Source organism: Tursiops truncatus, chromosome 8 (assembly GCF_011762595.2).
Source record: "Tursiops truncatus isolate mTurTru1 chromosome 8, mTurTru1.mat.Y, whole genome shotgun sequence".
In the NCBI taxonomy this organism is placed as follows: Eukaryota; Metazoa; Chordata; class Mammalia; order Artiodactyla; family Delphinidae; genus Tursiops; species Tursiops truncatus.
The window spans coordinates 45,178,204-45,189,180 of NC_047041.1; the positions used below are offsets into that span (position 1 = coordinate 45,178,204).

General features: G+C 41.9%; 1 long non-coding RNA gene across 1 annotated transcript in view; it reads right to left on the reverse strand.

Moving 5' to 3' along the window:
* Positions 1-10,696, reverse strand: part of LOC141279333 (uncharacterized) — a 44,160-nt gene extending 33,464 nt beyond the window's left edge. Inside the window, exon 1 of the long non-coding RNA XR_012333380.1 lies at positions 10,114-10,696. This is a non-coding gene — a long non-coding RNA (uncharacterized lncRNA). The remainder of the gene's footprint in view (positions 1-10,113) is intronic.
* Positions 10,697-10,977: the final 281 nt, after the last annotated feature.

Genomic DNA, 10,977 nt, shown 5'->3' on the forward strand with positions numbered 1-10,977 from the left:
GCAGGAAGTAGTCAAAGCTCCAGTTTTTGAACTTTTTGCCCATTTTTTCCTCCTTTCCCTTTTGAAAGACTTGCCTTCTAGAGGTCTCTGCTTAACGTTTTAAGCACCCAGCACTTGATCACTGCCTGGTTAAGGTTCAGCAAAAAAAAAAAAAAAAAAGCCTAATGAAAATTTTTCAATCAGATTCTTTCCCTGCTTCAAGCTACTCCCCAGCAGTCCAGTGGGAAGTCTTTTTTTTTAAATTTAATTTAATTTATTTTTTTATACAGCAGGTTCTTATTAGTCATCAATTTTATACATACCAGTGTATACATGTCAATCCCAATCTCTCAATTCATCCTGCCACTGCCCCTCCCCCCCCGCCACTTTCCCCCCTTGGTGTCCATACCTTTGTTATACTGGAGTACAGTTGATTAACAGTGTGTTAGTTTCAGGTGTACAGCAAAGTAATTCAGTTATCCATACACATGTATCTATTCTTTTTCAAATTCTTTTCCCAGTGGAAAATATTTTTGAAAGATGCATTAACTCTTTTAGGCCACTAGGGTGTCATTAGGTAAATCACTGCCTATAAAATGACCTGCGAAATTATGTAAACTTCCAGTCCATTGCATTAAATTGTAGTGAGGATGCCCCTGAGCATTCTCATGATTTTTAAGAGTTCCTGAAAGTGACATATACAAAGAGAGGACCTCATCAAGTCAGTGTCCCCTCAGCCATTTCTTGTTTTACAGAAAGCAGACACCTGGACTCATTTTCTCATTCATTCAACAGATATTCTTTGTGTCCCTGCTCAGAGCCAAGTATGAGTTAGGTGTGGAGGGTACACCAGGTAAACACAAAATAACAAAAATCCCTGCCTTCAAAGAGTCCCAGAGCCTGAGGAGGGACTCAAGCCTCAAGTTGCATTTCTATTTCTGGTGGCTTGACCCATCCTGAGAACTCCTGGAGGCTGTGAAAGTATTGCCCCTCTCTTCTCATTTAATCTCTCACCCCTACCACAGTGAGGTGGAAATAGAGACAGATCAGGTGCAAATTCCCCTTCCCTCCTAGAGTTCGTCATATCTTAACCTCTGGTCATCTCAGCTACCTTGTTCATAAAATAGTCGGTAATATTTAATGTCTCCTTTGCAGGGTTGTTGAAATTATTAAGAATAATATAAGTAAAGTACCTGGCAGACAGCGATTGTTTGATAAACAATGGTAGCTATTTTAATAAGAAATGGAAGGTGATACAGTAGTTGCCCAATAAGTAACTGTAGCTATCACTATGGTAGTTCTTTGTCTTTAAGCCAAAACTCAAAGAGCTGATATATCAAGGTGAGGGTTAATGGATGTGGAGGATTATTTTCCCTGGCACCTGTCTCATCCTGTATCATGCAAACCTTGTTTGTGGAAACCTTTCTGTTCTGTCCTAAGGAGCTCAGGGTGTGTCTATGCCTCATGCTGGCCAAGTTCTACCTGCTGAAGCTTCCTGTGCAGCCAGGGGTCAAGCAGTTGGCAAAGGCAGGCCAGCCAGCTGCTGTGAAGTGATACTTCTGAAGGAAATCCTGGATCGGTCCTGCAAGGGAGTTGCAAACTGCCCGGGTTAATCCAGGCTGTTCACCAGTTCCTCAGCTGCTCGTCCACTCTCTGCCGGGCAGCTGGGCAAGAACTCCAGAACGGCCACTCCCCACCGCCCAGGATGGCCAGAGAGAACAGTGGGGATTCCTGATCAGTACATGCTCTCTTTCCCAGAAAAGGGATTAAGCGTGCCCTGACAAAGTTTACTCTTCCATTAGTCTTTCTTGGGGAGTGAAGTGGGAGAGAAAAGGGACCTGAGAAGTCCGTTCCCCCAGTCCCCTAAAGATCCCTGCAAGGTGCTCCATTCTGCCATCAAACACTGGATCTGAGCAAGCAATCTACTGGCATCAAATGTGTCTGTGTTCTTGATAAAATGAGGAAAATAATGCCAACCTTAGCGGGTTGGTATAAGTACTAAATGAGAGATCACACGCAAAAGCAATTTACCCAACTACCTGGCACATGGTAAGTACATAATCCATGCTAGTTTTCCCTTTTCTTAATAATTTTGTAAGGAGGTATTGCATAGTGTGAGGAAAAAACCCCATAAGTCTCTATCAGAACCCTCTCATTGTAGGTGATCAAAACCTGACGCAAACGAGATTAGGAAAAAAAAAAAAAAAAGGAATCCATTGGCTCATGGAACTAATAGGCATCGCTAAGTTAGAGGCTCAAATGAAGTTCTCAGGGCTCTGTTTGTCTTTCTCCATACTTAGCTGGCTCTGCTTGGCCTGCTTCTTTGCGCTATTGGTCTCATACTCTCACAGGATCTCTCTGTGTGGAAAGCAAGACAGCCATGGGAATCAGGATACAAAAGGACAAGGCACACACTCTCTCCCGGTGTCCACATATTAAATCTCATGACAGGACTTTGGCCGTTTGTGGGTCACATGCCCATGTCTTAGACCAGGAGTCAACAAACTATGGGCCATGAGCCAAATCCAGGCTGTCTCCTGCTTTTGGACAGTAGGCAAGCTAAGAATAGTTTTGTCATTTAAAAGAAATATTTATTTAATTAATTAATTTATTTTTATTTTTGGCTGCTTTGGGTTTTCATTGCGGCATGCAAGATCGTCGTTGGGGCATGCGGGCTTCTCTCTAGTTGTGGCCTGCGGATTTTCTCTCTCTAGTTGAGACGCATGGGCTCCAGAGTGTGTGGGCTCTGTAGCTGTGATGTGGTGCATGGGCTTAGTTGCCCCGTGGCATGTGGGATCTTATTTCCCTGACCAGGGATCGAACCCACACCTCCTGCATTGGAAGGTGGATTCTTTACCACTGGACCACCAGGGAAGTCCCAGTTTTGTCATTTTTAAATGGTTGGAAAAACAAGAGGATAGTATTTTTACACCTGAAAATTATATGAAATTCAAATTTCAGTCTCCATAAATTTCAGTTTTATTGGACACACCACATCCATTCATTTATGAATTGTGTTTTCTGCTATCAGAGTAGAATTTAGTAGTGGTGACAGAGACCTTATATCTCACAAAGCCTAAAATATTTCTATCTGTTCTTTATAGAAAAATTTTGCTGACCCTGCCCTAGACCAATCATGGTAAACATGAACATAAGACACTCTGATTGACCAGATCTGAGTCATATGTCCACCCCAGTAGCTTGGAGACAGGTAGGGTATGGTTCTGCTCTAGCAAAACAATGGTGGGTAGGATGGTTTGCCCGGGAAGGAAGGGTACTCGGGAAAAGAAACAACAGGTATCCATAAAAGTGTCAGATTAATATAAGTTTGGAAATCTTTTACTTAACTTCTTAGGACTTTAGTTTTTTTAATCTAGAGTGAAGTAGATAAGCTTTGCCCTTTGGGAGTGTAATAATGATGTTGACTAATATTCATTGAGCATTTACTCTGGGCTAATACTAAGTACTTTATGTATGTTGTCTCATGGAGAAAACCAAAGCTTAGAGAGGTTACATAGATTGCCCAGAGTTACGTGGTGAAGCAGGGCCAGGGCTTTGATGAGAAGCCATGTCTGTCCACCTAGAGGGCCCAGGCACATAACCACTATACCGCACTGCCTCCTATTCAAGAGGATGAAGGGAGATGAGATATCATATAGGCTGAGCAGAGAGCCTGATATACTGTGGACACTCAGTTGAGATTAATTTCTTTTCTCCCTCTTCCCTGACTTTTCCCATTCACATTACGGAGATATAAATGAGCAAGGAATCCTTATGTACCATTCAAGCGTCCTGTTGCCTCTATCTTTTAAGTTAAAAAAAAAAACAAACAAACCAAACTCCTCCCCCACAAAAAAAACCCCTTTAATCAGTCTTACTGTCAAAAAGGCAGAGTAAAAATAGTAAAAGTTCAGAGAAGGGCAGTGAAAATAATTTGCGGCATGCATGGCAGAAGAGCATGGCATAAGAAGAGGAATTCCAAACCCTGGGATCATTTCATTTGAAAAGGAAAGCTCCCAGAGGCACAATGTTTACAGTATAATAAGCTGACGACAGGTATAGGAAAGACTAATCAGGACCTGTTATTTACTTTTCCCCCCAAATACAAGAACCAGACTGTTTCACGCATTGTATAATAGCCGTGTCACCTTCCACTTTGGAACACTATCAAAGCGAGCTTTACCCTCCCTTCCTACGGACTGTGGAGCCAAACCACACCTCCAGTCCCAATCAGTACACAAGACACTGCACTCTACACGTACTATTCCGAATCTGGAGGTTTCTAGCTGGAAGGTGTGTTGGGGCCATGTTATAGAGAAAGCTGAAGCCCAGTTAGGTGAAATAGTTTGTCCAAACTTGCACAGTGAGCTCATGGCACATCTAGATTTAACTTGGCCTTGAGGTCAGAGGAACTGGATTGAGATCCTGGCTAGACCTAAATGACCTTTCTGAGACTCAGTATCCCCATTTTTAACCATTTTTCACATAGTTGAAGAATCAAATAATACAAGTGGCCTAATTCTCGGTTCAGTGTATTAGGTATTGTAGTTTAATTCTCAGTTTAGTGCTTTTTTCCCTAAGTCATTCTGCTCCTTGGATCGCCCAACATAGGAAAAAAGTGCAATGCTGGATTGTTGGAAAAAAAAAATTGGAAGATGCCGCACCACCCCCTCTTTACTTCCCCTTACCAACAATAAAGTACAAACTTCAAAAGAAACAAACTTGAAAATGGTGAATGCTGGACTCAGAGACCTTTCCTGGAGTGGAACCCTGTGGTCAGATATTGGCCAGGGCAATCCTTGAGCAACTTGGTTGCCATCCAAGTCTGTTTTCAGTGGGGAATAAAGTTCATGTTTTGGAGGCAGTATCCTTGACTTTTTTATCCTGTTATTCAAATATTTCCTAATAATCTTCAGCATTTACACACTCAAGAGACCTTGAAGGAAAAGGATGCAGGACTCCAATCTTTTTTCCTTCCTTTTGCTAATGAATAGCTGTTTTCTTTCTGAATTCACTTGCCCTATCACCCTTTTTTTTTTTTTTTTATTCATTTAAATAACCTTACAAGACAGAGGTCAAATAGCAAATGGAAAACTGTAAGTTACGAATTTCTGGTTTGGTCTTAATGCTGTGTGTGCCTTTTCAACGTGAAAAATCAAAGTAGAGAGGAATTGACGTTTTAGCAAATGTATACATAATGCATAAATTAGTTGGAATAAGTGTGGGTGTTTCTGGTGCCACCTGTTGGTCACACTGTGAGATTGAACGATACACAGTATTGTTAGTCATGAAAATGAATAGAAAATGGAATTCATGCTGTAGCTGTCACAGTTATGTCTTTCAGCAGGCTGGCTGAATGTTGAAATAGGGTGACTGTTGCTTGAACATTATCTTTACTCACAGCTACTTGGAAGTACAGGACTGTTTTGCTGTTGGTTTATTCACCAATTAAATGTGTAGAGAGGAATATATAATGAAGCATAATCTCTGGGAACTCTGAGATTAATAAACCAATACTCAGATTCAAGTGATTTTTGTGTCTTGTGGTTCAGAGCTGGTGTTGGTGCCCTGCCCAGATCCCTTTTACCAGCCAGCACACCCAGGCAGTTTCCCTGAGCTACTGGGAGACTTGGCTAATACAATTCACAGCTACTCCCTTCTCTGGAGAAGTGCCCTTGGCTAAGAGTGAGCCACCTTGACCAGGAAGCTACGTACACAGGCACACAGACATGTGGCCTCCACGGCCAGTGGCCAAAAAATGACTGTCATGGGGGTGCAAAGGGCCAGCCCTCCTAACTCTAAGGCGAGATGAACCCTCGGGTGCAACTTGTGTTCCAGAGCTCCCCATGGGATCAAGCCAAAGCTAGACTCCAGCTGAAGCCAAATTCTTGTTTAGCCCTTTTCCCCTGTCATAACTGTTTCTCTCCTTCTCCTTGAAAACACGCAATAAATCACTTGAAACCAACACATCTCAGGCTCTGCTTCTAAGGAACCTGACCTAAAGCAAGAACTATCCCATGGAAAAATGTATGTGTGTAATGATAAAATTCATGAGAGCAAAATAGGCCTTTGGGTCTGTGAATGTGGTTTTCCCAACATGTTTGGGAAGAAACACCGAACAAAACAGCCCTTCTCCATAGGCAGCAAAGCCCAGATGGAAGGACAGCAGCAGTGATACTGCACTGTGGGACAAAAGACCTGGGTGATGATATAAAATACATCCTTGCAATGGCACTATGCCTGAGTTTTCTCAGAAATGCGTTTAGTTTCAAAATAGTACATCCATGCTGGCATTAGACCTAGTGCTCCCAGGGGCAATGAAAAATAACCCGGAATTGGAGGACTTGAGGCTTTACACATTTCTATATCTGCTGGAGGAACCAGGCCTTTTTGGCTTGTGCCAAAGGAGGACTTTGGGGAAAGGAAAAAACTCTGCCAGAGGACAATTTTGGAAATCTCAGAAGAATTGTTGGCTGATTTAATTGGGTTTTGGTTGTAGAAGTTCCAGCTGGTTCTCCAGAAGTGGCAATGCCAAGTAAGAAGTGGGGAGCTTTGGGGCTAGTCAGGCCTGGGTTTGAATTCTCCTCAACTTATTAACTCAGTTTCCTCATCTACAAAATGGAGATCATAATATTTATCTCCCCAAATTGTGGAGAGGTTAGATATAGTGTCAATTCAGCACCTGGTATATAATGGTCAGTGAATAAAGGGTAAGTGTTTTCTTGTACTGAAGCTGTAGCACCTACTGAGCAGTGCAATCTCTGTCACTAATAAACACAATATTTTTAGTTTATTTATTCAACGTGTTTCCAACCCAGTGGGAAAAAAGATGCTGTTTATTTAGGGCCTTATTAGGGATCCCCTAAAAAGCTATTTTAATTTTTAAAAATTAACTCTCAGGTGACTGAGATCATCACTTGGAGAAAGCCAAGGGAAGGGTCTCATATAACGAAAGGCCATCCTGTATGGTTGAGAAGACTGTATACAGTGGACAAAGGCACCCCACTGTGGGCAAGTGGGGCTACAATCTAGCTGTCCTTCTCTCACCAAGCCATGAACCCCTTGGGCAGTGTCCACCTAGAGGGGATAATTTACTAATTCTCACAGAAAACGGGCTGGAAGCAGCCCTGACGTTGTTCGTGCCCTTTGTCAGGGTTAAGGTCCCTCTTGTGAGTGGAAGGGACCATGAGAACTTCCTGAAGACAGTACCGAAGCATCATACTCTCTAGACTCAACCTCTTACCACCTACATGCCCTGCGCTCAAAGATAAAGACTAACAGTGATATCTGGGCCACAGTGATTAGCTGGCAGGGGTTACCTCAAAACAGGGTGCCTAGTCCAGACGTTTCTCTATCAGTAATCCTCAAGGTAAGGTCTGAAAAATTACTGAAACCATCACTTGGGGTTCTTGACAGAAGATATTATTTCCTGAGCCATACACCTGACCTTCTAGATTCTAGACTCACTAGAGGTTAAATTAGGGAGCAGCTGTTGAAATAATATTAATAATTTCTTCACAGGCTAACTGACCATAAAGAAGGCTTTCTTCGTCAAGGATTCCCTTCATTCACAAAGTCTACATAGGAGTCATGGTAAAGAGTTGAACGTTCCTTGGAGAGGCTCTTCCTCTTGGAAGAAGCCCAGAGATACTGACAGCCATAGATTTCCTTTCCCTTGATAACCCTCTTCCGCTCCACATTCCATTCCCCCAGCATGTACACAAAATTATCTCTCGTGAGAATCCTCTTTCTCTCTCCCTTTCTCATTTATGGTCTATGATGTGTAGAAAAACACATCTTCCAGCAGGCAGAGGCAGCCAGGTGATGGTTATCTGTCCTTAAAATTCTTGTTTTTCCTTTAGAATCGCACTTATCATTTTATAATGCTCTTCCTAGAGCCCCGGGTTACCCAAGTCCTTCCAAGCAACTTAAGTCTGCCCTTGGTGGAAATCCTGACAGTCAGGGAATGTTCACATGATGGGTTATAAAGTTAATGATGTCTTCAATATAAGGCCTTAGATAATAGCAGTTAATACTTAAACACCTTAACATAAGGTTTGCCAATCAAAGAACCAAATTGAAGTGTCCTATAACCAACAATTATACCATGGGGTATACATCTAGAGTTGTGTCAATTCACTTTACCCAGTTCCTAGGTAATTACTTCCAAGTGGGCATCAGTATCACTGAAGAACAAATCCATGAAAAGATATAATCTAAGAAAGATTCAACACCTGTGCTAGGAGCTAGGGATAAAGATAAAGTAAACATGGTCTCAATATTCAAGAAATTCACAATCTAGGGAGTTCCCTGGCGGTCCAGTGGTTACGACTTGGTGCTTTCACTGCTGTGGCCCTGGGTTCAATCCCCGTTCAGGGAACTAAGATCCCACAAGCCACATGGTGCAGCCAAAAATAATTAATAATTATAATTATAATAATAATAGAAATTCACAATCTAGTAGAATAATGACTATGGAAGCACACTGTGACAAAAAGACTATACCAATTAAGGGATTATCATTATTAAGAAGAGAGTCTTGCACTATAATTTAGATGCTGAGAGGAAAATTAATATTTACTAACCACCATTTAATTTTCACAACAATCCTACTGGTTTGATTGCTGGATCAGTTATAGTGCCTTCATGTGCAAGAAATAAGAAAGAAACCCAACTAAAAGTGGCTTCCACAAGAAGAAAAATGTATTATCTCACTTAACTATAAGTTCAGCCATAAGGACTACTGGGGTTGATTAATTCAGTAGCTCAATCATATCTGTAAGAACCCAAGTTCTTTTCATCTTTCTGCACTGTCACTGTATTAGGGCTATTCAGAAAAATAGAACCAACAGAATATATATACATATATCAAATTGGGTATGGAACCTGACTAGTTCCAAGATCTGCAGGGTGAGTTGGCAAGCTAGAGACCCAGGAGAGCTGTTGGTGTAATTACAATCTGAAGTCTAGCAGGCTCAAGACCCAGGAAGAGCCAATAGTTCCGTTCTAGTCTGAAAGGAGGAAGAAAACTGATCTCCCAGATCAAAGGCAGTAAGGCAGGAGGAATTTTCTCATTTCAGAGGAGGGTCAGCCTTCTTATTCTATTTAGACCTACAACTGATTGGATGAGGTCCACCCACATTAAGGAGGGCAATCTGCTTTACTCAGTCTATTGATTTAAATGTTAAACTCATTCAAAAATATCCTCACAGAAACACCCAGAATAATGTTTAACCAAATATCTGGGCACCCTGTGGTCCAGTCAAGTTGACACATAAAATTAACCACATATTCATCGTCAGCATTTGGTCTGCACTCTTTTGGGTAGCAAAATGGCAGCAACAGTTCCAGCCATCACATCCTCACTCAACATCCAAAAGCTGGAGTAAGAAGAGGCAGATGTTTTTGCTATACCCTTTCTAAAAGTTAGGAAAAACATCCCCAAAGATGAGCCCTCCATACCTACCCCTCATTTGTACTTCCATCTCATTGGCTAGAATTATGTCATATGCCCATTCCTAAGCCAATCACTTGCAAGGGGAGAGATTTACCCCTATGCCCTAGGACCAGGAAAGAGCTCATCTTCCTCTGAAGCACTTGACAGTCTAATACACTGTTGTTAGAAAGGAAAAAAAGGTTTGGATGGGGCAAGTAGGGGTTGGGGGAAGCTACTGGCTAAACAACTAACAGTGTCTGCCATAATTTCTATTATGCCTTTTTAAAGATATGAACACTGAGGCTCAGAAAGGTTGAATTGATCAGCACCACCCAGCTAGAACTATAAAGTTAAAATTTCCAGTCAGATTTCTCTGGCTCTAATTTGCTTGCTCTATTTATAGGTCTATCTGTAGAGAGACCTAACACTGCCCCATACTGTAAACTTGAGCGAGTGCCTTAATCCCTCCAAATCTTCTGTCACTGATAGACACAACAGTAGTCCTGACCTTTTAGAGTATCCTATTAACTTAGATCATGTATGTAAAGCACTTTAGCTATTATCTATTGCCACTGCATCGTAAAAAGAACACACACTGTACAACTCCAGGAGGCACTATTCACCTAGAATATAAGACAAATTATGCCCCTGGAATTTCACCATAGCATCACCCTTACTAAAAGGCATAGAAAACTTACCTCTAGAATGAGGAGTGGAGAATTCTTGGATTTAAGTACGACAACACAGGCAAGTTTTAACTCAGTGCCACAACAAACAGGTGAAGGAAAGCCAACAGAATTTTCCGAGCCTAATGGTAAGAACCTTTATATATGTATGCCTTATATTCTCACAAAAGCCCTAGGATGATAAAGAAATTTTGTTATTGCTTTTGTTTTTCCTGTAGAGAGTTACTATGGTAGGCCTTAATTCTAAAAAGGAAACAGAATTTCCTGATTTCCTTGCTGGAAGATATAGTCAGTCAGTCAACACCCTTTCCAGGGGGCTCATTGTGTCCCTCGTATTCTAAGTGCCAGGGCTTCAGCATGATGTAGGAGGTACTGAGCTGCAAAGTCAGAAGGTCTGGGTTCTAGCTTTGCTCTATGTCCAGCTAGCAATATCAAAGTGAACAGTCAATGATCATGTACTTTTCTCTCTGTATCCACATTTACCCGTAAATAGGGTGACAAGGTAGACTCATTGGTCTCTAAGGTATCTTCCAGTTCTGACATTCTCTGAGCCACTCCCTCCGCTCTGGCCTCATGGGGATGCTGCAATTCAGACTTCATTAGCAGGGATATCTCAGCTAGCCCCTCAAGAGAGACTTAAACAGTCACAGAAGCAGAAATGAGGAAGCCATTCAACACAGCTCCTCTGAAACACAATGTATGGACAAGGAGGAAGGAGAGATGGGTTGGCTGAGGTAGAAGAGTGATTGGCTGCTCTGAAGGGCAGGCAGGTGAGGCAAGTCTAGTCATCCTTAGTGCATGAGTGGTCATGTGTGGCAGTGCTACTGAGAACGAGAAAGGGCCTGGTTAACAGAACAATCTATGACATAGCTCCCC